General features: G+C 39.3%; 1 long non-coding RNA gene across 1 annotated transcript; it reads right to left on the bottom strand.

Moving 5' to 3' along the window:
* Positions 1-9,933: 9,933 nt before the first annotated feature.
* Positions 9,934-12,531, bottom strand: LOC110922649. Its single transcript, XR_002583333.2, has 3 exons — positions 12,400-12,531; positions 11,252-11,319; positions 9,934-10,107 (listed from the first exon to the last, which is right to left on the bottom strand). It is a non-coding gene; the product is annotated as an uncharacterized LOC110922649 (long non-coding RNA).
* Positions 12,532-12,957: the final 426 nt, after the last annotated feature.

Here is a 12,957-nt window from a genome sequence, read left to right as displayed (position 1 = left end):
TCTTAAGCCAAGCCAAACTGCTACACCGAAAAGTCTCAAGCCGTGTTGAAAGTTCTCAAGCTGTGTTGAAAGTTCTCAACTGAATTACAGCTGTCGGACACGTGGCAATCACGGATTGGTTGACTTGAAAGGATTTTTTTTAAGTTGTTTCACGAGATTGAAAACGCTTGTGTAGCCGTTTCAATTGGAGATTTCTAAAAAGTTGACTAGTTGGACGGCTATTTTGGAGATATTCCCAAAAAAAAAAAGATTAAAAAAACAACAAAAAAATCATAAATTGTTATGAACAAGCCTAATAACAAGAAGATGAGAATAGATATTGGGAGAGAAAAGATGTTTATTATTAATGGTGCATCTTTTACATTAGAATACATTGAGTATTTATAAGGGGAAAAGGCTTGGAGAACAAGTTGGACTATATTAGGATTTGATAATCATAATATCTTTAATTATTTATAACACTCCCCCTTGATTATCAATTCCATACGCTTAATGCTGCCTCATTAAAAACCTTGTCAGGAAAACCCAATGGGACAAAACCTTGACTAAGGGAAAAAGAGTGCAGCGCGTATTATCTCCCCCTGATGATGATCACTTAAGCTCCTTTAGTCGACGCATCCCGATCCCATGAACTAACTTCTTGAATGTTGAGGTCGGCAATGATTTAGTGAACAAGTCTGCTAAATTTTTGCTGGAACGAATTTGTTGGACCATAATATCTCCATTCTTTTGTAGATCATGTGTGAAAAAGAACTTTGGCAAAATGTGTTTTGTTCTATGACTTTTGATGTATCCTTCCTTAAGTTGAGCAATGCATGCTGCGTTGTCTTCATGTAAGATTGTCGGTCCCTCATCTCCCGAAGAAATACCACAAGATCCACGAATGTGTTGTATTACAGTTCTTAACCAAATGCATTCTCGACTAGCTTCATGTATCGCCAATATTTCTACATGATTAGATGATGTAGCTGTGATTGTCTGCTTTACCGAACGTCATGAAATTGCAGTACCTCCACTTGTAAATAAATATCCAGTTTGAGATCGCCCAGTGTGAGGATCAGACAAATACCCTGCATCTGCAAAACCAACCAAACCTATTTTCGATTGATTTGTAAAATACAAACCCATATCTTTTGTACCTTAAAGGTATCTAAATATTTGTTTTACCCCATTCCAATGCCTCTTTGTTGGGCATGAACTATATCTTGCCAACAAAATTAAAGAAAATGATATATCAGGTCGTGTATGGCTAGCAAGAAACATTAATGCACCAATTGCACTTAAATATGGTACTTCTGGACCAATGATTTCCTCTCCATCTTTAGGAGGTCGGAATGGGTCTTTTTCCACATCAAGCGACCTTACAACCATTGGGGTACTCAATGGATGTGATTTTTCCATATAAAATCTTTTTAGTAGTTTCTCTATGTAAGTTTCTTGATGCACAAGGATTCCACCCTTAAGGTGTTCAATTTGTAATCCAAGACAAAACTTTGTCTTCCTAAGGTCTTTCATTTCAAATTCTCTTTTCAAGTATTCAACTGCCTTTTGAAGCTCCCCTAAAGTTCCAATTATATTCATGTCATCAACATATACTGCAATTATAACGTATTCAGATCCTGACCTTTTTATAAAAATACACGAGCATAGAGAATCATTTTTATAGCTTTCTTTCGACGAATACTCACTAAGGCGATTGTACCACATACGTCCAGATTGTTTTAGCCCATATAATGATTTGTTTAGTTTGATTGAAAGATGTTCTGGAGAACTAGATTTACATGAGTTTGGCAATTTAAATCCTTCAGGAAGTTTCATGTAAATATCAGTATCAAGTAAGCCATAGAGGTAGGCTGTCACAACATCCATTAGACGCAAATCGATCCCTTCTTGTATGACCAGACTAATAGATAACGAAAAGTTGTCGCATCCACCACTGGAGAATATGTCTCCTCATAATCAATTCCAGGTCTTTGCAAAAAATCCTTGTGCTACTAATCTTGCCTTGTATCGTACAATTTCATTTTTCTCATTACGTTTTCGCACAAAGACCCATCTATATACAACAGGCTTTACAGCTTCAGGTGTATGGGCCACTGGTCCAAAAACTTCTCGTTTATTTAGGGAATTCAATTATGCCTCTATCGCGTCTTTCCATTTTGGCCAATCATTTCTTTGTTTACATTCCTCAACTGATTTTGGTTCTTGATCATCATTGTTTTCCATTATTTGTAGCGCTACAACTATCATCGACGTCGATTTCTCTTCGGTTCCATACATTTCTAGACATGATATAATTAATTGAGATCTTTTCGTTTTCAGGTACCTGAGGTTCTTCTAGAACCATCATGTCTAGTGTCTCTTCTGGAGACTCCTTTTCTTGCGTTATTGTTACCTCGACTTGACCATCTACATTATTTGCTCCCTTTTTTGTCACACCCCGATTTCCACGTGTATCACCGGTGGGCCCGGTGGGGGATTACCGTGACGTAGTTGGCAACAATATAGTCAAACCACACAATTATATGAATGCACAGCGGAAGCATAAAGATAAATATAATTCAACCATTGATTGTAATATCGAATGTTTCACAATAGTCGAATGGTATCCACAGGGGGATCAAAATAATAAAAAGTATTGTTCAACAGACAAGGCATCAAAGCTTGCGAGACTTCTTAAGATGCTAAGGAGCTATAGCCAGCCGATTACGTGTAGTACCTGCACTTAATCTTTTTGGGAAAATACGTCAGTTTACACTGGTAAATACATTCAACCGACACTTTTTGAAAATGTTTATTTAAAATTGATTTGAATGCACAAGGCACAAACTCTTTTATAACTTGGGAGAATTATTTAATATTATAATCTTGTGAACGAATTACATGTTCCTTCTTTGCGTTCAGTAGCCCGGATCTAGTCCGGGTTAAAGATCAATAGACACACCACATTGCGTAAAACCGAGGTGGGTAAACCAACGGTTACGTCTTTTAATAATATAGACATAATGCCGGGTGTACGCCTACACCCGGATGTCGAGGTCGTGGCCATTTCGTAAAATGATGCCTAGGATATCCGGGACATGGTCATTAACCCCCCCAAAGGCTTTTAAGTAACAAGACTGTTTAAACGAGCCGATCAAATTATTCAATTAACCACCAAATGATGGAAGATTTGATGCTCGATCAAGCGGTATTTTATATATACTGTAACCCAAGCCCGTAATACGGAAAATAAGTTAAAAGTATTTACCTTTGCAAGTATTGTCCTTAATTGATTAAATCACAGATATCTTTTACTGGGGCTCCTATTCTGGAATGAAGGTTTCAAAAATAACCTATTAGAATCCTAACGGGTCTTTATATTAGCCGTAGCCTTGACCGGTCAGCTTCAAAGGACAGATACGGTTTAATCGCGTGAAAGGCGAAAACCGGGAATGGAATGTGATTCTGACCCAACAAGTTCGAAGACTTGTTTTATCTGGGTTTAATATTCACACTCTGGATTTTGGGGTCAAAATAATATGGTTTGACCCGTATCGGCTAATTTATGTAAACTAGTTAAATAAGCCGAACCGTGCGCGCAATAGGCGCAACGGGTAACCGTAAGAGTCCTACACTTGTTTCCTAAGTCAATATGCTTTAAAGAGGTTGTGGTATCAGTAGGATACCTTCCGTGATGCCCGTAATGAGTTTAAGTTTATTATACGCCCCGTAGGGGTTTTCCGGTCATTTTAAGGACTTTTAAAAGGGTTTTAGAGTTCTACAGGACATCTAAGTTTCCCTGATCAGTTTATAAAGTCTAAAATACTTTATTTATTATTTAAAATCAGTAGCAACTGGAATCGGGTCAAAAGACTTTATAGAACTCAAGTTTTGGCCGAAAAGGGCATATTCGGTATTTACCGAACCGTAGCCATAACCGTAGGTTATGAGCAGGTTAAAAATGATTAAAAATCTTTAAAAATCCTGAAATATTAATTTACAACAGTGAGTAAAAGGTTTGGTGACGAAATCTTGGTTTAGGTAGGCGTTATGCTAATCGCGCCGGTTATTACAAAAGTTTCTTTTAATTGCGCTATTTAGCATAACTCCTATTCTAGACCTCGGATTGGCATGAAACTTTAGGGACATGCTTAGAATTTAATAAGCAAGGTTATGGTCCCTTCACGTGTCCGAAATACTCGTTTTATTTTGAAAAGGGCGTTACGGTCAACTTTTAAGCAATTAAAGGAAATGCGTAAAAGACTCGGACAAAAAACGAACCGGTCACAGAGGGTGACACCATCACATGACCTGGTCCTAAGAGAGTCCTAAGGCATATCTACATTGCATTAAAATGGGTCAGAACTGAAGTCAAAGCAAAAGTCAATATAGCAAATGGCCGAATCAAACGAGCTTAGACAAGTTTATATACTTAATATCATGTTTTATAAGTGTTCAAACAGGTTTCATATCATCTATATTACAGATTATGCAAGAATCGCAAAAATGGCTTTCTGTTGACTTTTTAAGTATACGTTTGACTCGACATTTGAACTAGTTAGAGTGGTGATCAGGGGGAACCCTTGTGACAACTCGAGTTTCCAAGGTTCCTACTCTATACGTTACTTGCTTTATGTTGTGTTTTGTGGTTGATACGTTGAAACTGTGAACCAGGATTTGTGTTAAGCTGTTGGTGTTGTTGTGTGTTTAGTTTTATGTTGCTTATTACATGCTTGGATACACTCCCTACACGATGAACACACTACCTCATGAAAACACAAAAGGTGTTTTCGTATCCCGTATCCCGAATAGGTCTTGGCCCAACAACTGGGATCGGCCCAAATGATGATCTTGATTGACAAACACAACCGACCCAAATGCCATGGTGTGTTTTGTAATAAATATCAGCCCACTTGATAAATGATAACCTAATAAAAAAAAAAAAAAAAAAAACAATGTTACGGAACCACTTCTCAAACATTGCAATTTCAACATAATAACCCTAACTTCTCTGCGTGCGACGGCTGTGAGATACCCCATTCGAAGCAGCCTCTTTTGAATCAATTTTGTGGTTAGTAATTATCTTTATTTGTTAACCTTATTAATACATAATTGTGATAGTGTATATGCTTAACATGTGAAGATTAAGTTTGTATGTGTATGATCGAGTGTTGTAATATGATAAGATGTAATCGGCTATGCGGTCATATGATACATGAATAAAGGGTAATTAATATATTAGGGTTCATGAATGGATAATCAATGATTCACTGTTATAATGTGCTGATGAGATGTGAATATTTGGTGATGGTCCAATAGGAGTAAAGTGGTAAATGGTTGATTTCTATTCCATGTGAAGATGTCAGACTTTTGTATGAATAATCTTATCACTTTTTGACTAAACAAAATTGCCATGTGAAATCAATAATTGTCTTTGATTGAAACAAGAATAATTTCCTGACTCAAACCCACTAATCCCCATTAGTATTGGACCTTTCAAAATAAATACATGGTCCGAAATCAAGTAGTGATTAGGCAACAGTTAAGCCATATCTTAATTGAAAGATGGCCGACAACTTTTTTTTTTATTAACTTCCATTCGGCCGCTATTGATAAAGGTTGAATGATGAATTATGTTGTTGATTTGTATGACCACACACTGACGTCAAGAGCACACAAGTCTTTTTTTTGGATTAAATATTTGGGGTGGGAATGTCGCATTGGGCCACACTTATTAGCCGAACCACACACAATTACCCATAACCGGTTAACCGGAAACTCGAGTATGTGCTGGGCCGCACCGATCATTGCGGTGCTGGGCCATTCAGTTACTCGCACCCGGAAGCCTGGTCACCCATTGACTATTTGGGCCTTACATAAGTAATGGGCTGCACCCTCGGCTTCAAGCGGACGGACATGTTTAATATTGGGCTTGTAGTGTGTGCGAGTAAATCCTGTATGTATGTGGTAGTATGTTCGACCTATTACATGTTGAGTGATTATTCAATGTCACTAGGTGAATGGATTTAACTGGCGTGAGTTAAATTACATGTGTACATTACATATACAATAAATGTGCTTTATGTGAACAACGAATACGTGAGCTAATTGTACGTGAAAGATGTGGTTCATGTGCATGTAGAACTTACTGTTATTGGTAACCCTTTTCTAGGGCGTGGTTGTCCAACTGATAAACAAGATACCTTAGCATACCGAGCAAACCAAGGTGAGTTCACACCCTTACTAAGGCATGGGATTCCCGGGGCTTGGGAATGGGTTTTAAAGGAATAAGGTTGAATAGATTCGTACTGACACTATTACTAGACTACCATACCATCGTCCTCGGTTGTGCAGGACACATACGTGCAATCTACGTACACATATACTTGCTACTATCCTCGGTTGTGAAGGATACTTATACATACTACTATCCTCGGTTGTGAAGGATACTTATACATACTACTATCCTCGGTTGTGAAGGATACTTATACATACTACTATCCTCGGTTGTGAAGGATACTTATACATACTACTATCCTCGGTTGTGAAGAATACTTATACATATTACTATCCTCGGTTGTGAAGGATACTTATACTTACTACTATCCTCGGTTGTGAAGGATACTCACGTAAAACCTACGTGTATTTATACTTACTACTATCCTCGGTTGTGAAGGATACTTATGGTTACGAATAGTCTAGTGGTTATACAACATGGGAAGCCCCCACCAGTAGAACGTACTATCGGCCCAGTAGAGCCACATCTTACATACGAACCTTCTATTACGCATTTACTTTCTGTGAACTCGCTCAACTAGTTGTTGATCCTCTGTTACATGCCTTGCAGGTCGTTAGACACATGGAGCTTGCACAGGGAGGAGCTGGTCGTTGTGGGCTTGGATCGTGATTACCTTATTAAACACTTATGACATTTCGTACTTGATTATGTTGGGTTTTGATTATACGCTTCCGCTTAACAGTGTTAACTTACTTATGGTTTTGGAACACCTTTCATATGGATTTGATTTGGTTTAATGGCAAATACTTTTAATATATATATTGTTCTATATGATTGGTGGCTTGATCCTAGTCAGTCACGCTCCCAAGCGGTGATACTCCGCAGGTGGATTTTGAGGGTGTGACAGATTGGTATCAGAGCCATTGGTTATAGAGAACTAGGTTTTAATATGGGAAAACGTTTTTATTAAAACCAGACTATAACCAGAACAGTGCTCTCAACGATCCACAACGACGCTTCGCTCCACGTGCAAGACTCGACATCCTAGGTAATAAGGTTTATGTTTATTGCCTACATGCTAGAATTGCATAGAACTTTGCTCGTAGTATGCTTACATTACTTTGCTCACTACTTGATACTGCTTGAGAACACCTATGTGCCTACACTTTTCTGTCATCGCACTACTCGCAAACCATTCATACTTATGCTACCTTTACTGTTCGAGCATGTCTGGACGTGTTGACATGACTCAAGCCCAGTTGACGGCTCTCATTAACGAACAAGTTGCTGCGGCGCTTGCAGCCGCACAAGCAGGAGGTATAACCTGCTATTCCAGACCTATCCTAGGATGTTAGATCCTACTCTCGTGACCCAACTCTCGCGCTTAACCTTGACCTATCTTTCTCGCGCAACGGGTCAGAACGCATAGCAACCTGTCTGCACATTCAAGAACTTCATGGACTGTCGTCCAAGCACATTCAGTGGCACAGAAGGAGCAGTTGGACTATTCCATTGGTTTGGGAAGCTCGAGTCGGTATTCGAGATGTGTGAATGCCCTGAGGCTCGCAGGGTCAAGTACGCCACTGTTACGTTGGAAGGAATCGCGCTAACCTGGTGGAACGCGCAAGTTCGGATATTAGGGCTGGCAGCTGCTAACGCCACCCCTTGGAACGATTTTAAGGAACTCATTAAAAAGGGAATACTGCACGTGTGATGACATCCACAAGTTGGACGTGGAGCTTTACCATTGGAAAATGACGGGGTCAGAAATTGAAGCTTATACGAAACGGTCGAACGAACTGGCCAACTTGTGTCCAACCATGGTGGACCCTCCAAGCAAGCTTATCGAATTGTACCTCAAGGGTCTAGCCTCAGAGATTCAGAGCCATGCTACATCGGCTAACCTCGACAATATCCAAGACATTCAGCGTCTTGCTCATCGCCTCACGGATCAGGCAGTGGAACAGAACAGGCTGCCTAGTTGTATCAGCGCTATTACTACCGCTACCACTTCTGCTACTTCCGCTACTTCTAGTGACAACAAGCGGAAATGGGATGGGTATTCCAGCAGGGGTTCAACTATCGTTCGGTCTCAAGCACAGCAGCAGCGCAAGAATAGTGATCACCAGAGCCGAGTCAGCCAACTTCTGGTGGCCAGGGGCAGGGTGGATATCGGGGAATTCACCCAATGTGTAACTAATGCAACAGACACCACGGTGGTTAGTGCAACAAGGGACGTTGCCAGGGGTGTCTCAAGATGGGCCATGAAGCTAAGGATTCAGGAGCCCACGGCCTGCAAATCGGAATCGCCAACAGCAACAGCAAGCAGAAATCCTATGCAAAGAAAAGATTGTTCGCATTCCTCGTTCTGGTCAAGAACCTCTCGAAGTTCAAGGCGACAAGAGTGGTGCTGTGGTTGGCACCACCTCTTTCTTGAAGGCTCAGAAATGTTTGCGGAAGGGCCACACCGCAATTTTGGCTCTCGTTACTGACGCATCAGCGAAAGAAAAGAAGTTGGAAGACCATCCAGTTGTATGCGACTTTCCTCAGGTGTTTCCTAAAGATTTACCTGGTCTACCGCCTCATCGTCAGGTCGAATTTCAAATCGAGCTCGCTCCAGGAGTAGCACCCATAGCTCGAGCACCGTATCGCTTAGCTCCACCAGAATCGGAAGAACTATCGACGCAACTACAAGAAATCTTGGATAAGGGATTTATCCGACCTATCTCTTCGCCTTGGGGAGCTACAAGAACTCTTGGATACCAATTATCTGTGAAAAAGAAGGATGGCACCTTCAGGATGTGAAATTGATTACCGTGAACTGAACAAGGTCACAGTGAAGAACCGTTATCCTCTTCCACGCATTGGCGACTTATTCGCCCAGTTGCAAGGGTCGAGTTACTACTTCAAGGTTGATCTAAAGGCTGGTTATCATCAGCTGAGAGTCCGGGATGAGGACGTCTCCAAGACAGCATTCAGAACTCGCCTGCATTTTTTCATGGATCTTATGAACCGGGTGTGCAAACCCTATCTTGACAAGTTCGTCATTGTCTTCATCGACGACATTCTGATCTACTCCAAGAGTCAGGAAGAACACGAGCAGCACTTACGTCTTATCTTGGAACTTCTTCGAAAGGAACAAATGTACGCCAAGTTTTCAAAATGCGACTTCTGGCTTCGTGAAGTCCACTTCTTAGGCCATGTGGTGAACAGGGATGGGATTCATGTCGATCCATCCAAGGTAGATACGATCAGGAACTGGCCTGCACCGCGTACACCAACAGAATACGCCTATTCTTGGGTTTGGCGGGGTATTACAGACGATTCATCAAGGACTTCTTGAAGATCGCACAGCCGCTTGCTATGCTGACACAGAAAGGTGTCACCTACCGTTGGGGGGATTCCCAGGAACCCGCTTTTCAGTACTTAAAGGATAGTGTAACGCCCTAAAACGTAATACCTTAAAATGAAGCAGCGGAAAACTTGGGCCTTTAAAAAATTTCTTTCTATCTTAGTCATGTATCATACTTGGGGTTCGCTACTAGAAATATATAAAGTTAATTAAAGGGTTTACATCGTTCGTTATGAATTTTCACATCAATTACATATACGCGTTTGAGCTATGTGACTACTCTTCCCGTACAATTCTTGCCCTTGACTCGATCTTCAATCCTCCAATACTTTATACCGACGATAGACCGTGTAACCTACATTCACCACAACATGCACATCATTAAAATTTGATAATCTACATTCATAATCTATCATACATAATTAATTGATCACGCCGCAATCTTTCTACGTGTGCCAGACTTTTTGATTATCCTTCCGAGTACAATCTTGCATTCCAGTTCCTCAAAACTTCACGATGGACTACCATAGCATACCTGCAATCTTATTTCATTCTCAAGGCACATGATTAGTAACTTAGTGCTCAAACATATTAAGGCTATGTACACACATATACAAGCCCCATTCCCTCATGTACAATTAATACTACATCGTACCTACACACATCCGTATGTGCACTGTCGGTCACATACTACACACACACATCATACTTACATACATACTTATAAAATACTTAATTACATTCATACATACATACTAGCTCTTACAAACCACATACATAATTCCTTATGGCTTACTGACATATCCTAATTACGAACCTCCATATAAAAATACATGTACGAACAAACTCATATACATACTCACTCCTATTTATGATTACTTATAAGCTTAAGCCCTTGGAATGAAGTGAAATCTATATATACATGCATACCCACGTACTTAATTCATTACCCTGCATACTCGCTCACATACCCCGTTCTTACTCACACATCATAAACACTTTTAAAATATCTTTCGGATGTGATTTGGATCTTAAGAATGAGATCCATGCTCACCCGTAGCTCACCAAGCCATTTGGTAGGGTTGAGGAACATTATGTATGCTTAATGAGGCTTGGAATGGGTTTACGGGGTCCGGAATCGAAGGAAAAACAAAGAAATTCGTAAACTATACATATGCAATAAACCTCCACCGTAAGCTACGGTGGCTACCGTAGCTTACGGTGGCCCCCAAAAGTCCTACGGCAGTTGTAAACTGCCTTACGGCAGAAGTAGGACCCCAGCTCCCACCGTAGCTTACGGTGGGCACCGTAAGCTACGGTGAAGCCCAGTTCAGCATCCCATTTTAATATTAAAATTTGCATAACTTGCTCGTTTCGCATCCGTTGCATTTGAAACTTGTTCCCAAACATCCGTAAAACAATTCCTTTCATAATTGACTAAGAACCTTACCCCGGGTCCTTAGTCTTTACGAATTACATATTGCTTCGTTACCTATGCACATTTATTCGACCCGTTTAATCCCACCAATTTACCTTCATCTTAGGTAACTACCTTCGTCTAACAAAAAGAATTACTTATCTTAATTCTCTCTTTTATTACACAACCATACATGATTTCCCCACATTCATAAATATCAAAATTCTATATACATACTAATAAGTGAATCGAGATCACTTACCTTAGCCCGTAAGAAAGTCGTCACCATTTCCACTTGTTTTCCATGTTGTCTTCCAAGCCTTGCTACACCTTGATGAAAACAAGTTCATTCCTTTAATCATTAGACTATACCTCGTGGTTATACATGCCATTCAAATAGATTGATAATAATCCACATACTTTTCTACTAGATTATTGACAATATGGTCAACCCGTTCGACCCATTTAAGAAAATACTTGCACGATCCATTTTCATTCATATAGACACTTTAATCACACCTTAACAATCCTAATAATTCACCCAAAACAACATATAGTGTTTAGGCAACGGGTATATGGACAATCATTCATGTTAAGTTCACCATACGCATTCTTTTCACTGCTGCACTTTCTGTACAGCAGCTGTTCTCGACCCATTTTCGCCTCTATACGATCTGAATTAGCTCAATATGTTCACATGAAAAATGTAATATGCTCTGATAGCTTTCCAACCATATATCATATGCCTTAAACCGAGCTACGGTTGATTTTATACGAATTTTTCAAAACAGGTGCGCAACAATAATTACTTCCAATCAGCTTTGTAAATCTTTGGAATTATGAACTAAAACTCGACTTTACATCATCAATTCATGTTCACAATTTATGCTAAGCATCATAAACATGTTAGAGACCATATGATACAATAATTCTCACAAATTCTTACATAGAACATGAACCACATTGAAACTACACATGTGTGAATGTATGTGTGCATTAGCTAATGATTCAAGCATTTTAACAAACACTTGGCATGCATACAACTAATTAAGCATAATGTACAAGCATCATAACATAATATAACCCTTACATATCAACACCATCATGAACACCAAATTTCATAAATTTTCTATGCAACCTTCCTTTTAATTTGTTTCTAACTAACAATCCTTATCATGAACACTATCATACTTGATCATTAAACTAATTAACATAGAACTTCTACATAATCCTTCTCATCATGACACTTTCAAGTGGGTTTTCATATTCACTATTAAATTAGTCAAATTCAAGCATCAATCATGTTATATTGGTGTTTTCTAATCTTTATTCATACTAACTTCACAAAAGTTCATGGATTTATGAACACCCATCATGTTCAAAGTCATCAAACGCCAAAATTCTACTTACCTTGTGTTCAAGAATGCATAGATGATCAGAAAATTGAGACATGCATGGACTCAAAATCACATCTAGGGCTTTAATTTGCTGAATTTGTGATAATTAGGGGTTTTCCCCTTTTTCTTCTCCTGCTCTGATCGACACACACGCCCAGGTGTGTGATATTAGGGTTTTAATTTTTATTTTATATTTTAACTTTCCATTTATTACTTATCAACCCCTCATAATTGTCACTTATTCATAATTTGCCCAATTTCATATTCTTAGTTGTTTTAACCAAGCATTTAACTAGGTTTAATAACCTAGTTATTACATTTCGCGCTAAGTCATATAAGAACACATGGCAATTATAAACATTCGGGTTTTGGGATGTTACAAATCTACCCCCCTTAAAGAAGGTTTCGTCCCCGAAACCTTCCTCGTTCCTTCTCTTACCTTTCTAACGTACTAATTTAATGGGCACATTACAACATAATTCATTCGGGGTTCTTGCAAAAGTCTTAACCATGAATAATTATGATCGTACGCATTGTGATCTTCTTAGATTAGTAATTAACTCTCATAATC

This window comes from Helianthus annuus, chromosome 17 (genome assembly GCF_002127325.2).
Source record: "Helianthus annuus cultivar XRQ/B chromosome 17, HanXRQr2.0-SUNRISE, whole genome shotgun sequence".
Taxonomy (NCBI): Eukaryota; Viridiplantae; Streptophyta; class Magnoliopsida; order Asterales; family Asteraceae; genus Helianthus; species Helianthus annuus.
The sequence above is the reverse complement of the archived record's forward strand: the minus strand, read 5'-3'. Positions and strand labels throughout refer to the sequence as shown.